We start from the raw sequence: 20,932 nt of genomic DNA on the forward strand, positions 1-20,932 counted from the left end.
AATATAGTTACTCTGTTAATACAGTTAATTTTCTATACCACTTATCCTACACAGGGTTGCGGGGGAGTCTGAAGCCTATCTCAGGGAACTCGGGGCACAAGGCGGGGGACACCCTAGACTGGGTGCCAACTCATTGCAAGGCAAAATCACACACAACCATTCACACACGACAGACAATTTGGAAATGCCAATCAGCCTACCATGCATGTGTTTGGACTGGGGAGGAAACCAGAGTACCCAGAGGAAACCCTCAAAGCACGAGAACATGCAAGCTCTGGGCACAGAGGGCAGAGGCCAGATTGAAACCCCCAACCCCGGAGGTGTGAGGCAAACATGCTAACCACTAAGCCACCATGCCCCCCATCTAGACACCAATAAACTCCAAATAAAGCTTTTCTCAGAAGCCCCTTAGACTCACTTGTCAATACTAAAGTATGCTGTGAAGCAGCAGCTGTTTCTTTCTAAGTGAATGTTTGTAAGAGACATTCCACAGTTGTGTCCATTTGTCATCAATAGTGCCAGAGGTCTGCCATGCTGCTGTCATGGACAGGCCACTACCAAGCATTAGCTGACAGATCATTAAATCTAGGGAAACTATGGAAAATGACATGTTCCTACTACAGCATCATACGCACTTGTCACACAGTATCAATATGAAGTTTCAACATACAGGGTGTACATATTGTAGCTTTGTTTGATGTTTCCATGATGTCAAGGCCAAAATATATTTGCATTAGTGCCCTGTGTATAATTTAGCCATAAAATACAGCTCTGAGGCATATTTAAACCTGTTTCCCAGGCATATTTAAATCTGTGTGATCTTTTTGGGTAATTCTGACAATAGCCAGAAAAATGGCACTTCATATTCACTCTCTCTCTCTTGCTCTCTCTCTCTCTCTCTCTCTCTCTCTCTCTGTGTGTGTGTGTGTGTGTGTGTGTGTGTGTGTGTGTGTGTGTGTGTGTGTATTGTTCTGAGTTTAATGGATCAAAAACAAAGTCTAATTGAGCAATTTCCTAGAAGATGCTCTACTGCTTGTGGAGGAGTCAAGAATAAATGCTATACTGCCCCCTAGTGGTATTTTTCCATAATTAATAGAGGAATTGTTAACTTCTTAACTCAGTTAAGTTGCTCTAAACCAGAAAACACTGTTATAGTCAAGAGCAGACAAATAATCACGGGAGAGAAAGAGTAAGCACAAGAGTGTAAACGAACCAACAGGGTTTGAGAGATTCACATATTATTCTATAAAAGGAAAATGGATTCACGTGTTTTGAAATGTTAGCCTTTTTTCTTGTTGAATAGTTGAGGTATTTATTTGTTTTTACTTTAGTGGGAAGCTGGTAAATGATGATCATCCTTGTTGTGGAACTGGTATTGTTACCCATGTAAAGAACTCATGATAGCCTACTAGTGACTATCCTTTGTGTGTTTCTCTGTATTTTTTTATTTTTTTATTTCAAACTCTGTTTTTTGTAGCAAGAGTGAGTCATCCAGGCCTTCTGCTCACCCTTGGTGTATATTTATTACTCTGTGTTTTGAATAGCATACTAGCACTATCTGGCTCCTGCCTAGTGTGCTTGACAGGCTGGAGAACATGATGCACAGGTTAGATAATATGTAAAACACAGAGAACATAGATCAGTTAAGATACACACCTCAACAGAGGTTATAGTCTTGTTTTTTCTATAACGCTGTATGGTAGATATATTTATTTCCAAAGTGACTTTCAATTGAGACAGGATATATTTGAGCATATGGGGCATAGGGGTCTTTCTCAAGGGTCCAACAGTGGCAAGAAAGTCCCAAGGTGACATAAAATGTAGTATTGACACTAAACACTGCTATAATATGTTCCCACTGGATTAACACTGGTATCCTGTGTTCCTGTGTGATCCACAGTTACCTACATAACATTTACATTTATGGTATTTGGTAGGTGCCCTTCTCCAGAAGTGCTTTGAAGTCTCTTTCAATAAATATATCCTGATACTGGTTCACTAGGTCACAGACGAAGTGCACTATCAAAAATAAAAAGTTTGTTGGTGAGGTAATAAAGAACACAGACAACTCAAGAAATTGTTTTGATTTTTTAAAATGAGTGCTAATTTAAGTACTCCATGATGAGGTAGGTCTATAGTCATCGTTTGAAGATAGCCAGTGACTCTGAGCTTTTTAAACATCTAGGAGAAGTTCATTCCACCACTTAGGCACCACAACCGAGAAAAAGTCTTGATGCATGTCTTTCTTGTACCCAGAGAGATGGTGAGACCAGTTGAGCAGTGCTAGTAGGTAAGTGCTTTAAGGTAGGTGGGTGCTGGTCTGTTTTATGGCATTGTACTGTAGGCAAGCATCAGCATTTTAAATCTGGTGTAGCAGCTACAGGAAGCCAGTGGGGGGAGCATAGCAATGGGGTGGTGTTGGAGAACTTAGGAACATTGAAAACGTTCATGCAGTTATGCAGCTTCATTCTGGATCGGTTGCAAAGGTTGAATGGCTCACAGAGACAGATCTGCCAGCAGCAAGTTGCAGTAGTCCAGTCTCAAAATGACAAGGGACTGAACAAGAACTTGGGTGGCCTGTGGCCTTGAAACTGGATCATGTGTGGCCAATAACAAGCATTCACCCCTTTCAACTGCTAGAGGCAATGCACATCACATGCATAACATATTCCACAATGTTATGAGGAACCAACCCAACTTAGGACTGACTGAAAAGTTGTACAGAAATTATCACCACTCTGAGGCCACTAGTCCAGGAGAGGTTAGGCCCAAAGAGCCTGGAGAAAGTGCATAGGGATGCCCAGCTAGCAGCAGCAGATACACCTTTAAATTATGCCCATGAGAAAAGAGACGATTCTCATAGAGTGGTATGTGGCTGGACATTCAGCATGCCTATAGGCCATGGTGATTATGTCCAACATTCAGTGGCCCAGTTTTTGTTTAGACAGGAAACTGGGCCCTTTAATGTTGTGAGAGATGGTCTGTTGATCCAAAAATTCAAAATAGTACTGTAGTGCATGTACTGGACATCAGTGATCACTGAACACTCCCAAAGTTCACCTTCAACTGGCTGACTGGCTGCACAATAGGGTGTTATGACTGGGCAGAAACCCTGGGTTTAGCCATAAGGTCACCTCAGACATACCATACAAGTGAGCTGATTTTTAGACACACCCATTTCAGTTTGTCATCATGCATGAGCTCAATAGAGGTCTCAAGGAACTACAGTACATGAGGAGATCCCATGAGATCTCTTGAGGCTCTTTCTGTCCCTAGTGCCACCAGAGAGAACAACAATCAACAATGAGTTCACCTGTCAAACCTTTCCCAGAATTGGGACATTTCCAGGAGGTTGTGCTCTCATTGGAGATATGAGGAGGAAATGAGTGAAAACAACCCCAGCCACTGTATGTGTGCTATCAAAGTCAAGCTACAGTAACTTTGCAAGCACTAAAAGAATTAAAAGAAAAAAATTAAAAGGATGTAGTATTGGGAGGGTGGACCATTTAACTACTCTAATGGCACATATTTACAGGCCTGGAGGTCACAAAGGTCAACACCCAGAGCATTGAGTGAGATCCCACCCAGACTGAGAAGTGAGTGTCACTGAGCAACGAGACCAGTTCATAGCTAACTTGCAGACAGCAGCGTGGTGAGTGATAGACAACAAGGCTGCAGTCAAAGAGATAATAGTAGACAGGAGATGATAGAAGTCTATTGCGAGCTGTCACAAACTGTCCCACAGATAAAACCATAAGGTGTAAAGTCATGTGAAAAAATAAATACACCCCATGGAAATTGTTGAGTTTTTTGGGGGGTTTTTTATTTTACATATTTGGACAAGCAAACATTTGATCCTCTTTGAAACAATACCTATTAATAATAAAGTTGTTACACTCTATCAAATGACACATAAAACTGACATTTTATAGTAATTTTCACAATTTAAATAAACAAAAAAACTCATCAGTCACATGGAAAAAGTAAGTATACCCCTACCTTTATCACACCTTCAAATCCATAAAATTGAATTAGGTGTTCAAGATTGGGTGCCAGTGATTAGAACCTGCTTAGGGAGTGCAGGTGGAACCTGTCTTATTTATACGCCTCTCACATCTAGTGTCTGGTGTTACCTTTGTTATTGAGGTGTGTGGTGTCATCATGCCAAGATCTAAAGAGTTCTGTAAGGCCTTCAGAAAAGATGTTGTGGATGTCTATGAGTCTGGCAAGGGATTTAAAAAGATCTCCAAATTATTTGAAATAAATCATTCCACTGTAATACAAATGGCACAGATTTCAAACAACTGCCAATTTGTCCAGGACTGCACATCCCATCAAATTCAGCCCAAGAGCAGACCGTGTAATACAAAATGAAGTCTCGAAGAACCTCAAAATTTCATCACAGGATCTGCTAGTAAATTTTGCAACTGTTGGTATCAAAGTGCTTCTATAATCAGGAAGAGATTGCACAAATTTGACCTGCATGGGAGGCATGCTGGGAAAAAGCCTTTGCAAGACTACAGTTTGCCAATAAGCATATAAGCAAAGAACAGGCCACAGTTGTTTGGCCACAGTAACAGCAGACATGTTTGGGTAGACCAAAGACAGCTTTTCAGGAGAAGCACCTCATGCCAACTGTGAAGCACAGTGGTGGAAATGTTATGGTTTGGGGTTGCTTTGCTGCCTCAGGGACTAGACAGCTTGCATTTATTGATTCAACTATGAATTCTGCATCATATCAAAGAGTGCTTGAAGATAATGTGAGGCCATCTGTCGGTTCAAGTTAATGTTGAACTGAAAGTGGACCTTTCAACAGGATAATAATCCTAAGCACACTAGCAAATCCACCAAGGAATGGCTCAAAAAGAAGAAATGGAGGGTTATGGAATGGCTGAGTCAAAGCCCGGATTTGAATCCCACTGAAATGGTGTGTGGGGATTTGAAACAGGCAGTACATGCAAGAAAACCCGCAAACATCTTGCGACTGAAAGAATATAGCATGGAAGAGTGGTCAAAAATTCCAGCAACCCTGGTGGAGAATTATGCAAAACATCTACAAGAAGTTATTTCTGCTAAAGAGGGCAATACCAGCTTCTGAGGCCAAAGGTGTACATACTTTTTCCACAGAAGAATATCACATCTATTTCTATTTCTATTTCTGATTAATAAAATTTTAAAAAGCTAATTTTCCTTGTGGTTTTGTTCAAGTATATCAACTTTATTAATAGCCACTGTTCCCAAGATGATCAAAATGTTTGCTTGTCCAAATATGTCAAAAAAGCCAACAATATACATGGGGTGTACTTATTTTTTCACATGACTGTATATTAGGTTCTACATGTGCATGAGAGAAAAAGAATAAAGAGAAAGTTGGCTGTATGACAGTGGTGGTTATTGCAAATATTACATCATACATCACAGTCTTGGTATGCATTTGTACTTGCATAAGAAGTATTGACCACCTCAGCAGTAAAATAGAAATAGAACATCACAGCACACTGTGCGATTTTTAATAGTCCTTTGCAACTGTTGCTTGTCAGACTGTACGAACATGATCCCGACTGTATTCCATGTCATACTGTAGGATCTCAGTTGTCATTAATGTCGGACTGTATGGCAGTCAAGACGCAAAAAACGGACGCACACAAGAAAACTCGTACAGAGTAGGAGAAGCCACACTACAGGACTGTGCCTCAAATCTTCTGACACTGGCAGAATTTAATCGGAAGAAAAATCTGATCGCAACGGGCATTAATCGGCTGTCGGGGAACATGTCAAACTCGCGATCAAAGACTAGGATTAAAGAATCTTTTAGGATTCTCAAAAATTTGTCTCAGACAGCCAAATTATGGCTAAAATCATACAGTGTGAACTTAAGATGACAAAGGACTGAACAAGCACTTGACTATCCTCTGTGGACAGGCATGGCTGTATCCTCCTGATGTTGTAAATGATAATAAATCTGCATGACTGAGCCAGGTTAGAAATGTTAAGACAGAAAGATAGTTGCTTCTTCAGAACTATCCCAAGGTTGCATGGTGTGATCTGAAAGTTTTTCAACTAGATTATAATATCTTGGATATACAGCTGTTCAGTCTTGCTGGTATTTAGTTTCAGATGATGATCTGCCACCCATGATGAAATGTCTGATAGAGATGCTGAGATACCTGCAAACATGTTTGTCTGAGGGAGAACAGGAGCAGATGCAAATCAGTCATATGAGAACCCATGCGACAGAGGATATGACTTCACTGACAGAGTAGGTGTAGACAGAGAAGAAGAGAACCAAGCACTGAGCCTTGTGGGACACCAGTGGAGAGTCTCCATGAGGTAGATGTGGCTCCCCTCCATGTCGCCTGATATGACCACCCTTCCAGGTAAGAAGCAAACCACTGCCCTGCTGTGCCACTATTTCCAAGACTCATGAGGATGGACAAAAGAACCTTGTGATTGATAGTGTCAAAGACTTCTGAAAGGTTAAGAAATTTAATGACAGACGCCAGTTTGGCTGATCTAGCCACTTGAACCTTCTTAGTAACAGTCTCAAGGGTATTCTCTGTGGAGTGTGCCATTTTGAAACAGACTGGTTATGATCTTGGACGTTGTTCTAGGAAAAAAAGAGAGGCAACTGACTCTATACAGCACATTCAAGGATTTTTGAAAGAAAGTCATATCAGTTGTTAGTTATCTGAGGTATCTAGTGAGGGCTTTTTGGTATTTTTCTCAAAATGCTTCTGTTAATCATAAAAAAGACTTGCTTGTGTGGATTTTGATACTCTATGAAATACTGTGAATAGCAAGGCTTTACATGGTAAAAAGTAGAATTAGCAGTCATCCTGAAGCCAGAATCATTTTCTTCCCCACACAGTAAAATCCCTAGTATTGAGTTAACACCCAGAGTGTTTAAATTGGTCGATACTGTAGGGAGTAAATTCAACACTCTGGGTGTTAAATCAACACTGGGGATTTTGCTCTGCAAATAAATAATTATTTATTTTAATTAAAAAATAAATAATAATAAATATTATTACTCTGGCACTTACACCTCTACTCTGCACACTTTGCTTCTTCTGGAACTCAGTTAATGGATCTTGTATGTTAGCACTACTTGTATTGTTCTCTGCTTGATATATTGCTTTGCTTGTATTTTCTCATTAGTAAGTCGCTTTGGATAAAAGCGTCTGCTAAATGAATAAATGTAAATGTAATCATATAACAAATTCAGTTATCTAAAGAAACATGCTGCATTCACTAATTCAACATTAGATTTCTCATGACTATAACATTGAACACCTCTGGAGGATGGTGGGTTAAAAAAGAAGCTCTTGCTTCTTTTTTTTTTAGTTTTTATGAGCTAACAGCAGAACATGAACATTGCTGCTTATGTTTGAGATTGCTGCAAATGTTCTCCCATGAATTGCAACAGCACTAGCAATGTCCCCCTGTGATATCAGAGTGGCAAAAAAAAAACAGTAACTTCGCATAGGAATAATGAACATGCAGCACCAGACAACAAATTAACACTAGAATCGCTAAGCACATCACAAATATGTATTCAATTTAAACATATTTAATGTGTTTCAAGAGGAGTTTTCCTTTAAGATGAGCATTTGGCTGCATAGACTTTTGAAGTCTCTTTCTCAAAGTCCTTGCCTATCTCTCTACCACCATCTGTACATGAGAAACTGCAGAAAATGTGTGTTCTGATGATTCAGTTCACACATTACTGCATTCCGAGATAGAGCTGGCAACCAGCCTTGAGTCTGCCTCCTCTAATCCACCCTTCCCATAAGAAATCACACATTGTTCTGGGATGTGATTAGGACTCACACCTCCAATAGCAACAGTGAGTTTTTTATTAGGATGTTCACATGAGAACTGAACTGTGTTGGTATGGCCATAGCATAAGCATTGCAGAAAGGAAAAAAGAGACAGACGGGCAAATATTAGCATCTCTATTAATGACTAACACGCTTTGCAGTCCTCTTATTAAATATATGCTTTTGTTTCCTTTTTTTTTCTCCAACACTTGTTTCATGGAGGTGTGATATGCCTGCACTAGCCATTAGCACTGCAGGCCATTGTGTAGCAAAGCCATGGGGTTAATTGGTGAGAACACAAATCTGTATTATTTTATGGAGGTGGGTGGGGGGTGGTGCAGTCTGTTTTCATTTTATGGCCTGTGAAATGATCACTATGATGCTATTTACCCCCTTTTGAGCAGCAGCAAGGGGGCATGGTGGCTTAGTGGTTAGCACTTTTGCCTCAGACCCCTGGATTGGGGGTTCGAATCCTACCTCTGCTCTGTGTGAGCGGAGTTGTCCTTGTGTTTTGGGGGTTTCTTCTGATTACTTCTCTTTCCCCCCTCAGTCCAAAAACATGCATTGTAGGCTGGTTGGCATTAGTAGTGATTGTGCTTGTGATGGGTTTGCACCCCATCCAGGGTGTCCCCTGACTTGTGCCCCGGGTTTCCTGGGACAGGTTCCAGGCTCCCTGTGATCCTGTGCAGGATAAGAGGTATGGAAAATGGATGGATGGATGAGCAGTAGAGTAGCAGCAGTACAATTCAAGGTGAGTTGATATACATGCCCATCGTAGATGTATTAAATTTATTAATTTAGCAAACACTTACATATTAGCACCTATAGCAACCAGTACGACTTCATTTATGTATTTAAAACCAAATTATAAAACTGATAGTTTTGGCTCTAACATCTGGTTGACTGAGCCATGATCAAAACCATTGAAAAATACTCAAAATGCACAATATGCACACCTGCAACCACACCTGTGATCATGTCACAATAATTTAACTCTGCATTCAAGCTCCAGGTTTCAAAACATAAAAATGTAACACTTAAGCCATTGTTCTGTAGATAGAGTACACTACTCTTTGTCTGCTCTATATATATTCTACAGTATATACATGAAGGGGACTGCCTAAATCTCCTTTACCTCTGATAAAATCACTTTTATGCCCTCAAGTGGCGTATTGTTTTATTTAATAACAACAGCATGACGCATGCCTTCAGTGAAATATCATGCAATGACAACTTACAAAAGTTAACGTTAATAGAAATGCACATTTCTCCCCAATCTACCGTTTCATTCTCACATTTTTCCCAGAACTAGGTTTGGCCTGCAGGACTGCAGTCTCATTTGCCCAACAGCAGCCCAACTAGCATTCTAGTCTACATAACTGTTAGTTGTGTCCATAGGCATAGTTTCCAGTTTCCAGTCCTTTCATTCACGTGGCAATTCTAGCAGCCAGTCCACCTAGCAGCATTAACCAGACAGTAACCTGAATTCAGGATCGAACTGTGGACCCTGTGAGGTGGCAAATTAATCTTCAACTGCTCAATGATATGCTTGAACTGAATTTTTTCCTTACATACCAATATTCTATAATAATGTAATAATGAAGCACTTTCATCAAGTATTTTCTTTCTTACTTAACTGTATTGATAATTGTTCAATAACACTAAAGTATAGTGTTCTACTTTAGTCTCTCCATCCCTCATAATACATTTAAATGATTTATTTAGTATTTATTTGGAACAGTCTTTATTACCAGACGTCAGGTCAAATGTGACACACCAGATGGCAGTGTTAGACAATGTGTCATTTGAATCAGCTCTCTTTATAAAATGTGAGGTTTTTTATTTTATTTTATTGTTTATTTATTTGTAATTTATAGTGGCATACATACTGAAAATTCTTCTATTTTACATTCTTTTCTAATTTAATACAACCATTTTCATTACAAATTGAGTGAAAAGTAGAACCTTTGAAATATTTTCATAGTAGTTTGTTAGTATTTGGTATGTCCAATTTTTTTCCTTTAATTACAATGTGCACTTGAGTTGGCATGGACTTCGCAAATTTGTGTAAAACTTAATGTTCCATGTTAGATCAAATCCATCACAATATCATCTGAACATGTACTTCAATGGAAGAAATAAGCCTCAGGGAAAATTTGACCTTTTGTACAAAAATAAATAAATAAATAAAAAGCAATTTACATGCTCCATATCCAAAATTTGTTTCAATTGTGATCTGGAAACTGCAGAATCTTGAATCTTGAATATCTAAGATATTGAATAATTTCCTTTCTTTGGTTAAAAAATATTTTAAATTCTAAAACGGTTTATTTCCTGTTTTAAATGAAATAATAATAATAATAATAATAATAATAATAATGTTGATGATGATGATGACCATGATCATGATATTATTATTATTATTATTATTATTATTATTATTAACATTATTATCAAAGTCCCTTTCATTGTGGCCTCTTTTGGACTTTTGGACCCCACTGTATATGTATAGTTATGTGTGTTGAAGTTTACTCTGTTCATGTGTCCATACAGTACTGAACAGCTGAGTGAACTGACAGGACAGTTGAGAAGTGTTGATGAGAAATGACCTGAGACCACCTCTTATTAAATTATATCTTTATTGATTTGGGACAGGCAAAGTGTGAAGGGTCCCTCATGCATTTAGGACACAAGGGGTCATTACATCAGAGCTGGTGGGCGGCTATCTCCGCCCCCCAACGCCAGGCAGCACTGCACACTACTGTGCTAAATAGTGTGCAAATATATCTAGGTATGCGGTTAGGGACAGAGCCTAACATCTACACATGCAGCTACGGAAATGAACACAACAAATACCCAGGTCGGTTTCCGTTTTATGTCATTCAGTTTGTCTAAAAAGCTTTTATTGTGCGGGAACTCAGCGGAGAGGTTCATTTTTTTCGTCTTTTGTGCTTGTTAATGTTATTTACTGTATATGCAACACTTTTATCCGTGAATGGCAAAGCTCAGAGCGGACTTTAAACAAATGTTTCAAGGAGTTATAGTTAAGAAAGTTTATTTACTTATCATTTTAATCCCCTACAATCATGATCATTAATAATCGTAAGCATTATACACATGTTTTATCCTTTGTAATACGATCATCTATTGGACTTTGTTTTCAATTGATTATTATTATTATTGTTATTATTATTATTATTATTATTATTATTGCTTTTTTAGATTTAGTGTTCTTCAAACACCTTTTTGACCTTTTTTTGCATTAAGATACAAAATATTAGAAGGTCAAAAAGGTGTTTATGAAGCACTTTAAGGAATAGGCCTGGGCGATATATCAATATAATATCGCTATCATGATAAATGATTACGCGATACACTTTACTGAGATATCGTTGGTATGGTAATTTTCTTTTTTTAATATATTTTTAATTATTCCAAATTAAATGGTACTGAATGGATGTCGTTGATTTGACTTTTTTTAAACTTAATCTTCTTTGTCTTTGTAGGCATTAAAGAAAAGTCTTGTCAAACTCAGTTTAACTTTTTAAAAATTTATTTCACTACTCTTTTGCAGACAGCTTGTTAGCTAAATAATATATCGTAGTATGCATAGTAAAAAGTAAACGTATATCAAAGACGTTTCCTCAAGAATCCTGATATGATATTTTTATCATATTGCCCAGCCCTATTAAAGAACCAATGCAAATCTCTAATAGAAGATAAAACGGCAATACACAAAAACACGAGACTCTCACAAAAAAACACAAATGTCCCAACAATTTTTTAAATATGTACATCCCATATTACAATGCTGTATATCACATATCCGACACCTATAATCCAGAAGTCACCCAGAAGAGGATGTGTTTCCTTTTTTTCCCCCTCATGTCATTTCAGGGAGTTTTTTCCTCACCACTGTCACCTCTGGCTTGCTCAATAGGAATCAAATCTATATTCAGAATTCTGTACAGCATGTGATGTGTGACAAAAGTTTTGTTAAATGTGCTATACAAATCAAATTTAATTGAATGTTGTGATATATCATACTGTGTATTGTTTTGTTTTTGTGTATCTATTTTAAAATGCAGCTTTCATTTAGTTACGTTCAGTTCAAAACAGCAATCATATGATCTGTCTGATTATAAGAGAACTTTCAGTACTTCTGTCCATTATAAAGTTCTAGTCACAAAATATAAAGTTCCAGTTACATTTGGAAATACATGGACTGCACACCATGTTTTTTCAGTTTCAGCTTGTGCAACTCATAATTTTTTCTGCACTGTGTTCTCCAGTACAAGAGTTAAGAATTATGTTTAGGGGCACTTTAAAAGGGTTGCACTTCACATCTTTTTTCTGTTTATCTGAAGTACTCTCCGTTTGTCTGGACTGTATCAGTTGTCAGTATGATTAACAAACATATCTCAGTATTGTGAAGGAATATGCGAAGGTCCACCATTCTACCCTTAATGTCTCTTGTTAAAATCTCAGTCCTTTGTGTTAAGCACTTGCCTAGAATGGTTTACATTTAGGTCTCTTTTAATGTCTAGTCCCACTAACTAGATTTGGTTAATAATCAGGAAGGAATTTTTGTCATTAACATGATTATAACATGTCCATTCATCTTGATTTACTCTTGCCAGACATACTCTGTCATTGGTTAGTTTTTATGAGGAAATAGTAAGCTTGGTGCATATACTCTGGAAGTGTGATGACTCACCCTGAGTGTTTACAGCCACACATGTTAATAAATGTCAGTGTCCATGACCTTGCCTCAGGCAAGGAACACATTCATACTATGATTCAAAATATTTTAGAAATCACAAACCACACTGAATGATAATCCTGAGAATTTATATTTGAAAAGCTTTTGTTGTTATTTTGTCCGCTGGTTTACACAATTATGGGTGGGAGCGAGGGGGATGAAGACTTCAACTGCACTCTCGCAGCGCTGGTCCAGAGGTCTCTGTATATATACTTTAGTCCCTGTTGGTCTGGACTTTGTTTTCTCAGCCCATGCATCATCTGACTTAATGCTGGAGGCTTAGATGCTTTTATTGTCACTCTGTCACTTGTATGCAGATTAATATTAATTATTGCAAATCTTTTTGCAGTGCATAAAAAGTTAATGTCTCACAATTGGAAAACAAAAAACCAAGCTAGATATGTGGATTATTGCCATGATGTCACCATATAAACTTTCCCACTTTTGCACATAGTGTTTCTAGTCGAATGTTTGCTTTGGATGTTTGACGGTCAATGTTTCCTCATTCTTCACATCTCTTATACTGATAATTTACATTGGTATGTGCTGTACCAACCTCACACCTGTGTTGTCCTGGACTGTCAGAAATTAGTGGGATTAAATGAAACACAGAGATAATTCATGAATCAAAATTGATTTCTAATGTGATGTGGTGCTTTACGTTAAAAAAATTGCAAAACAAGACACCTTCAATGTTGTGGGAAGACTGCTGGTTCTATAACAGATGTGATATCCCATTTATTGTTCTGTTCAGTAGTTGTTACTGTTAATTATTTATTATACAGTCCCTTCCAAACTATTGGAACAGCAAGGCCAATTCATTTGTTTGTGCTGTACAGCAATGACATTTGGGTTTGAGATCAAAAGATGGATATGAGACGAGAGCTTAGGTGAGCTAAAGTATAAGAACAGATAAGTCTTGAAGTAAATTAAAGTAAATAACACTTAATATTTGGTTGCATATCCCTTGCTTGAAATAACTGCATCAAGCCTGCCACTCACTGACACCAAACTATTGGTTTATTCTTTTGTGAAGCTTTTCCAGGCTTTTACAGCAGCCTCTTTCAGTTGTATTTTCAGGGGGTTACTCCCTTCAGTCAACTCTTCAGGAGGTGACATGCTGCTTAGTTGGGTTAAGGTCTGGTGATTGACTTGGCCAGTCTAAAACCTTCCACTTCTCCCCCTTGATAAAGACCTTTGTTGAGTTGGCACTGTGTTTTGGATCATTGTCTTGCTGCATGATGAAATTCCTCCCGATTAATTCGGATGCATTTCTCTGTACATTTTTAGACAAAATGGTTCTGTAAACTTCCGAATTCATTCTCCTGCTACAATCATAAGTTACATCATCAATAAAGATTAGTGAATATGTTCCAGAAGTAGCCATACAAGCCCAAGCCATGAGACTACCTCCACCATGTTTCACAGATGAGCTTGTATGTCTTGGATCATGTGCAGATCCTTTCTTTCTCCACACTTTGCTCTTTCCATCACTTTGGTAGAGGTTAATCTTGGTTCTAGAATGTTTGTGGCTCATCTCTGTATTTATTTGTAAATTCCAATCTGGCTTTCTGATTACTGCTTACTGCTGATGAGTGGTTTTCATCTTGTGGTATGGCCTCTATATTTCTGCTCTCTAAGTTGTTGATGATGCCGCTGACTGTCGTTTTTGTTTTTTTCTTCACAGTTCTCACAATGTTTCTGTCATCAGCTGCTGTAATTTTCCTTGGTCGACCCATTCAGTGTCTGTTGCTCAGTACACCAGTGGTTTCTTTATTTTTCAGGACATTCTAAATTGTTGTTTTGGAAGAAATTGTTGAATTTCCTTCTTTTCTCAGCTTCAAAATGGCTTGCTTTTCTCCCATAGACAGCTCTCTGATCTTCATGTCGGCTTATCCTTTTTAGCAACAAATGCAGTCTTCACAGGTCAAACTGAAGGCTAAAACCAAGACTAAATGTTCAGAGCTATTCACTGTTTAATCAATCAATCTAACAGGACACACCTGGGTAACAAGAAACACCTGTCAGTCATGTGTTCCAATATTTTTGTTTGCCTACAAATTGAGTGGTCTGATACAAAATGTGCTACATCTACATATAAATACCAGGAAATAAAAGCTGAAATTCTAAACTCTCTTCTCATATTTATCTTTTGTCTCAAATCTAAATGTCTTCAGTCTACAGCAAAAACAACTGAATTGGCCTTGCTGTTCCAGTAGTTTCAAAAGGGACTGTAAATCAGGAAAAGTTAGCTTTTAAAGTTAGTTAGAAATGCTTCTTCAGAGAAATTGTTGTTCCTCTTATGTGTTTGTGTGTATAAGTATGTTATATAAACAGGGTTAGCTCATTCATCGCCAGATGGTATGTGTCTCATTTTAGGGAAACTTATGTCATCACGACTTTATCTATTATATAACAGTAATAAGTAATAATTAAACTTGTACTTCTGTGTTTAAGAAGCACAAGGCACCATGCTTTCTGATGTCATTTTTAAAAAATAACAACAACAACATTACATCCCCTCACCTGGAGTGCCAGAGGTTATTTCAGGCTGAGGCCGAGTCACCCAATTCTCTTGCAAACACCCCACCAGAGGGAAGTCAGAGGGCAAAGAACATGTTGGTAGAGTAAAGGTCATGTGCTCCAGACTCTGGGACGAGCCCTGGGGAGTTAACTGACTTTCTGGGAAAGTTGTTTCAAATGTGGGATTTATTTTGGTAATGGTTATGGAATTCTCCCTCCCCTTGCTTTCTCTCACTCAAGCAAGTCTCACACTGTTGGTTTTGTGATGACTCCTGGTCTGAGTTCCCAATACACAAACATATGGAACTTTTTTGTATTTTCCAGCTGCTTATTCTGCCCTGTCTCTGAGATATTTTTAGCCACCCGTCTGACCCTCTGCAACATTACTACCAGTGAGTTAGCCAGTGTTTGTTGTGGGCAGAATTTCATGCTGGTGATAGTAAAAAAAAAAAAAAAAAATTTAACACACATGACTTTGTTTAGACAACCAAATATGTTTCCTGTACAGTTTCTCTGTATGATGCAGATTCTGAGGTTTACAACCTTTTAGTAATTTCATCTACTTTGGTTTTCATTAACTTTTTAAAATACCAGTGTTACACAGGGGAAAAAATCTAATTTGTCTGTTTAGCAGTTGACTCATAAATATATATGTAAATGTAAAAAAAAAAAAAAAAAAAAACTATATGAATTATTTTGGTTATAATTATGCTTGGTGTATGAATAATGGCTTGACATGACCTTCATTCTTATTCTTAGGGTTTGTCAGGGGCACTGGATCTGTTTACGCTGAGTATTCGGTATATTGTATGTGGAACCAGGATGCACACTACAATGACAGATTGTGTGCTCTCTACCAAACCTGAACTCAGACCTTTTTCCATACCACAGATCATTGCAGTCTGAGGTTTAGAAGTTGCTCTTCAGGGAGATGAAGCACAAGCATTGTGTCTTGCAAAGACACTGATTACACAACCCCTTGCAAATCCCCGCTATTATATATTTTTGCTTCATTTGTGTAAGATCTAAGCTTAGTCAGTCATGCTAATCTCCTATTTCTGAATGAGCTAGACAGCATGCTGGCTTTAATTTGCAGGAAATAACAGGATCAGAATTCTTGAATTTGTTTAACTCTGTGAAAAGTGTGCTAAATTACTTGGAAATGAAAAAGTGTTTCGTCCATTCATCAAAGAAATCAAATATATAATGTGTTGGAAGCAGTGCAAAATTGTGTCCATATATTAAATTGGGTTGTTCCATGATGTACACTTTGTGTCAGTAATAGTGGAATAAATGTGTGCATGGTTGCTTTAATGAAAATTTAGTGAAAGCCCTCCTTTGTGGGGAGGATGTGATTTAAGCAGGAAGTGCACAATGGAGGATAATCTCTGATACTGCTTCAGGCTTTCATGGACTTTCCATATCTCTTAAAGGGCTCTTGAGTAGAGAGGCCCTCACCCATAAATATCTGTCCTGCTATTGTTTAGTGTGATTTATCAATACATGGCCAGATTATGGTTCCCATAGCAACCAATTTTTATTAGAAGTAAACAACTGGTGTGTTTTCATGGCCCTGTTTAGATACTAATTTACTCTTCATGGTTAGCAAAAATGTACCATGCTTTACATCTGATTTATAGTTTTATATAATATTCAGTGCTGCACTAATGTTTAATTTCAAATAAAACAAAGCGGAACAGTTTTCGAGTTCTGCTTTGCATCAAGAGATAAATTGGTGTATGCACACTTATGCAAGCTGGGTATTAGAAGTTTTTGGTTTTTCTTTTTTCCCCAAAAACTTTTCTGGGAGTTTGTCACTTGATATTTATATGTTGCAGTTTCACAATAAAGGTGAAAAAGGTTCTGACATGGAGCATGGCTTGTGTTCATTCAGCTACAAGGGCATTAGTGAGGTCAGGCACTGATGTTGGGTGAGGAGACTCCAGTTCCAGTTCATTCCAAAGGTGTTCAGTGGGGTTGAGATCAGGGCTCTGTGCAGGACCCTTGAGATCTTCCACTTCAACCTTAACACACGTGTCTTTGTAGACTCTGCTTTGTGTATAGGGGCATTGTCATGCTGGAACAGGTTTGGGCCTCTTAGTTCTAGTGAAGACATTCTATACAATTGTGTGCTTCCAACTTTGTGGAAACAGTTTGGGGAGGAACCACATATTGGTTTGATAGTCATGTGTCCAAAAACTATTGGCCATATGGCGTACCTGAAGGGCAACCTAAGATGGAGAATTGGGTACCTCAAAGTGGCAAGTACAGTATTTTTAATTAATATGTTTAATTGATAAATTGTAGTTGTATAATTTTCGCATGTATATTGAATTTCCTGACTATGGTAAATTCAATATACATGTGAAAATTATACAAGCTACCATTTGCTAACTAGCTGACATTATCCACCATTTTAATCAAAGTAATGTAAGTATAAGTAGCTAATGTAATGTACCAACTGAATCTGTACTGATGAACAGCAGTCAATCTGGTGTAAGTTACACATCTGAATGGAGAAATGCTCTTTTGCGCCGCTCGTTCTGCCGGTGGATTTTGTTTTAAAATGAGAGACTGGCTAAACTTACCATGCAACTTTATGTGTTAGCTAAGGTCATACAGTCAATTCATTTTTACTGAAATTTAGCGAGTGTTTTAGCTGCCATGGTTTGTGTCGTCACTTCATTAACTCACTAGTTTGCTAGTTATTATATCAGTACAGCAGAACAAGATATGACTTTACTACAAAACTGTCAAGAGCTTCAGGTGCGTGTTGAAAACGCATGCATATTCATAAGGCTTGACTGTCATCTCCAAAAGTGACAGTCACACCATCAACCACGCCCTTATAATTATCAAAATTCTTAATTCCTATAAAAATGAATTTTCACACTGTGTAATGTACATGGTTCATTTTCCCTTAAATGGTGTCACTTTTTTTTTTTAGACTAAATGAAGTGAAGTAGTGCCACAGTTTACTTCATAGCACAGTACAACTAATCAATAAAGTACATAGACAACTTTTTTTTGATAAGTTTTTATTTAAAAAATTTCAATTAGTTGTTGCAGCCATATTAATTTCTTTTTATCTTTTTTAAAATTTATTCTGTTTATTTATTAAATCATTTTTATCTGTTTCAGAGTTACCATGACCTAGTGTGCTTTAACAGACTGTTTGTCCTTCTCTTCCCTTTCTTCCATGAGGTAACTTTTTCCATTCAGTCCCTATGGACAGATAAAATATGGTCATTTAACATGTTTTACTTTATTACAAATTTTATCAGTTGTTATAAATTCTTCCTAAACAATGGGTTCTGTTTTTGTAATACAAACTAAAAATAAGCTAGATGCTTGTAAAATGCAACGTTAATGAAATGCTAATAAAAATTAATATGATGTGCTGAATATAATATAGATTTATCATTTATCATGTAGAGTTCTGAATATGATGTTCTGAATATAATGTAGATTTCTGAATCAGGCGACCTGAATATGATGTTTATTCTCAATATGATATTCTGAATATGATGTAGAGCTGTGAATATAATGTTCTGAATATAATATATAGTTCTGAACATGATGTAGAGTTAGATCAGAACTGCACTGCCATCTACTGATCTTCATCATGCACATTCTTCATAGTCTGTAAGACCTGGTATTAAATTGTAAGTGTTTGGAAGTTTGTTGCAGAGCTAGCAAAAACAGTTAAACAGTTTATTAAATGCTTTAATGCAGAGATTGCACTCCTCATGCTGCTCCTCAACAAGCCATTGTTCGTCATTTCTAGTGAAGAATATGAATCTTTTGTGTATGTGTGTGTGTGTGTGTCATAACTCCAACTCCACAGCCACACTTACAGTAGGCAGCTATGGGCTGCATGGCTTCAAAGACAGGGATATGCTTCACAGAGATCTGGCTATTCCAGTGATGAGCAATACAAACCAGAGATGACTTAATGATGAGATAGAAGAGTGTGTAAGGACACACACTTGGGTTTTTGCTATTTAACATACTTTCAGTTCATATATCCACTTCAAATTTACCACTTGATAGTTAAAAATATTAACAAAATAGTATGTATTTATAAGCTTAGAAATTATATATTTAAAAAACGAAATTAATAAGGAAAAAGTATTCAGACACTATGTTAAAGTATATATGTAAATGTTACATAGAAATAATAGAAGGTCTAGATATAAAAGCTGAAAAAATGTTCTCATGCAAATTGCACCTGGTGTCATTGTAAAAGATGTTGCAATTAGTTGAAAATATTTCACACACCACAACTGTGAGGGTGAAGGAACTTCCTAAAGTTCTCAAGCACAACATTATTAAGAACACTCAAATGGAAAAAAAGCTACAGAGCCAGCAAAGACCTTAAACATCCCTGTCAGTACAGCTGGTTCAATAATATGTAGGTGAGGAGTTCATGGATCCACAACTAATCATCCCTGGACAGGTGCAAGATTTCACAACTCGCTCTCAGACTAATGATAAGAAAGAAGAGTGAACCAGCAATCACTCAAAAAGAGTTGCAGGATGACTTGAAAGCAGCAGAAACAACAGTTACACAGAGAATAAATGAACTGCACTGCAATCATCTCCTTTCCTACACTGCTAAAACTCTGCTAAAAAAAAGGGGGGGGGGGCACAGAGATGAGCATGTCGACAAATCAGAACAATTTTGGATCAATATAATTTGGTCACCTGAAACCAAAAATACCTTTTTGGCAATAATTCCACTCAATATGTTTGGAGAAAGAAGGGTTGGGTGTATAATCCCAAGAACATCATAGCCACAGTGAAGTATGTAGGACATTACACATCACTGAAGGAATCATGAATGGAGTGATGTACTGGGACACATTTAATCCCAAGAACCTAAATCTGGGAAGAAGATGGATGTTTCAACAAGACAATGACCCCAAACATACAGCCACAATAATTCTAGAAGACCTAGCATGGCCTAGCCAATCTCCTGACTCGAATCCCAATGAAAATGTATGTAGGATTTTGAAATTGGGAGTCCATCAGAGGGACCCTCATAACTTTGGGGAACTGAAGACAAGGGAAATGGGCCAAAATTGATCCACTATGCTGCAAAAAGTGAATTACTTCTTAACATGGACATCTTGAAGCTATAATTGCTTTGCAACAAAGTACTAATGATGGTAATTTGTTGTGTCTGAATAGTTTTTACCTTATCAGTTTAGTTTTTTAAACTTTTTTGTTGTTGTTTTTGTTTTTATGCTTATCAATACATACTTTTTGTTAATATGTACAGTGCATCCGGAAAGTATTCACAGCGCTTCACTTTTTCCACATTTTGTTATGTTACAGCCTTATTCCAAAATGGATTAAATTAATTATTTTACTCAAAATTCTACAAACAATACCCCATAATGACAAGGTGAAAGAAGTTTGCTTGAAATCTTTGAAAATTTATTAAAAATAAAAAACAAAAAAACACATAAGTACATAAGTATTCACAACCTTTGCCATGACACTCAAAATTGAGCTCAGGTGCATCCTGTTTCCACTGACCATCCTTGAGATGTTTCTACAACTTGATTGGAGTCCACCTGTGGTAAATTCAGTTGATTGGACATGATTTGGAAAGGCACACACCTGTCTATATAAGGTCCCACAGTTAACAATGCATGTCAGAGCACAAACCAAGCCATGAAGTCCAAGGAATTGTCTGTAGACCTCCAAGACAGGATTGTATCGAGGCACAGATCTGGGGAAGGGTACAGAAACATTTCTGCAGCATTGAAGGTCCCAATGAGCACAGTGGCCTCCATCATCCGTAAATCGAAGAAGTTTG

The 20,932-nt window shown here is 37.5% G+C and overlaps 1 protein-coding gene across 1 annotated transcript in view; it reads left to right on the forward strand.

The window, feature by feature from the left end:
- The first annotated feature begins 10,388 nt into the window (after nucleotides 1-10,388).
- mrtfbb (myocardin related transcription factor Bb) overlaps nucleotides 10,389-20,932 on the forward strand; it is a 44,415-nt gene continuing 33,871 nt past the window's right edge. The window contains exons 1-2 of the mRNA XM_053613527.1: nucleotides 10,389-10,680; nucleotides 18,247-18,309. The gene's annotated coding sequence lies outside the window, so the exon portion shown is untranslated. The remainder of the gene's footprint in view (nucleotides 10,681-18,246; nucleotides 18,310-20,932) is intronic.

This window comes from Ictalurus furcatus, chromosome 24 (assembly GCF_023375685.1).
Source record: "Ictalurus furcatus strain D&B chromosome 24, Billie_1.0, whole genome shotgun sequence".
In the NCBI taxonomy this organism is placed as follows: Eukaryota; Metazoa; Chordata; class Actinopteri; order Siluriformes; family Ictaluridae; genus Ictalurus; species Ictalurus furcatus.